General features: G+C 47.8%; 1 long non-coding RNA gene across 1 annotated transcript; it reads left to right on the top strand.

Moving 5' to 3' along the window:
• The first annotated feature begins 221 nt into the window (after positions 1-221).
• Positions 222-1,268, top strand: LOC143783960 (uncharacterized). Its single transcript, XR_013217671.1, has 4 exons — positions 222-578; positions 662-808; positions 885-965; positions 1,164-1,268. It is a non-coding gene; the product is annotated as an uncharacterized LOC143783960 (long non-coding RNA).
• Positions 1,269-1,469: the final 201 nt, after the last annotated feature.

Raw genomic sequence — 1,469 nt, forward strand, 5'->3', positions numbered from 1 at the left:
ATGCATTAACTTTTTAAATGTTTTTAGGCTACGTTCACATTTGTGGTCAGCGCCGCAGCGTCGGGTGCCGCAGCGTCGCCGCATGCGTCATGCACCCCTATATTTAACATGGGGGCGCATGGACATGCGTTGTGCTGCGTTTTGCGCCGCATGGCCGCAAGCGTTGGACGCAAGAAACGCATCAAGTTGCATATTTTTTCGTCCAACTTTCGGCCAAAAAGGACGCATGCGGCGCAAAACGCAGCGTTTTGCCGCGTTTTTGTTTGCGTTGTGCGCTGCGGCGCCGACGCTGCGGCGCACAACGCAAATGTGAGCGTAGCCTTAGGGGCACCAAAAAACAGCGTCGTGTGGTGTCCTCTGCACAATCGAGACGCAGTGCTGAAACCCCTGTGAAGTGTGATATTAATTATCAGTTTCAGTATATTGTTAGCTTTGATCTGCAGCACTCTACATGTGTTTTTAAAGGTTTCGTATGTTTACTTTATGTGTAGAGAGAGAGCGGCGGCAACGTATACCAGCCATAGCCAGCAGTACAACACCTTCCGCCAGCAGTGTGAGCCCACAGCCCGGGACGTCACGTAAGTTAACAATAATTGATTGCTATTTTTTTACCTGCATACGTGACATAAGAGGGTACCGGAAATATTTGAATACATTACAGACGCAGTAATGACCCAGCGGCCTACCACGCCTCCACCATCTTTAGAGAGCAGACGGCCTCGCACCACTACACCACCCTCAACACCTCACTTCCGCCACTCCTCTTCCTCTCCCGGGTCGGCGGCATTCACCCCAGAAGCTACCATACGTAAGTGACCAAAACAGTGAGTGCTTCCCAACGGCGTTTTCCATAGTTAACCAGATGTGTTATTATTTCCTTTTAGGTGCTGCAGCAGTGGCCAGATCGCTGGGATGGGAAGTAAGCAGCTCTGGTTCTGGCAATGAAGAACCGGCGTCCCTTCTCCGTAAGTATCAAGATAATACGAGTGGTTATCTGCGAGATGTCACAATAGACAACTAAAAAAGTAAAATTTAATAAAATAAACATGGCCCTGTGGGGCCAGACCAAATTTAAATTTACAACACACTATGGTCGTGCCCCAGAGGTCGAGATGTATTTTCAGCGGAATCACCGTCAGTTCTCCAACCTCTTCTATCCACAGAACCGCCCAACGTTGAGAGAGCTCATGGCGAGACAATAGCGCCTGGAGCGGACAGCAGGGCTCCTGCAGCAGACAGCAGTGATCCTCCAGGCTCAAGTACAGCAGCAGGGCGTGACGCTGCGACACCTGTTGGGCCGTGGAAGGAGATATTTTTTTTTTTTTTTTTGGGTTATGTAATATTTTGTTGTTAAATACCAAGAAATTGTTACAAAAAAACAAAAAATCTTCGCATTCTTTCTTTAATGTTTACCAAGATATAAGGGTTAACAGCACCATTTTATAGGCATCTCATCTCATTTAAAGGTA

The sequence above is a fragment of the Ranitomeya variabilis genome, chromosome 1 (genome assembly GCF_051348905.1).
Source record: "Ranitomeya variabilis isolate aRanVar5 chromosome 1, aRanVar5.hap1, whole genome shotgun sequence".
Taxonomy (NCBI): domain Eukaryota; kingdom Metazoa; phylum Chordata; class Amphibia; order Anura; family Dendrobatidae; genus Ranitomeya; species Ranitomeya variabilis.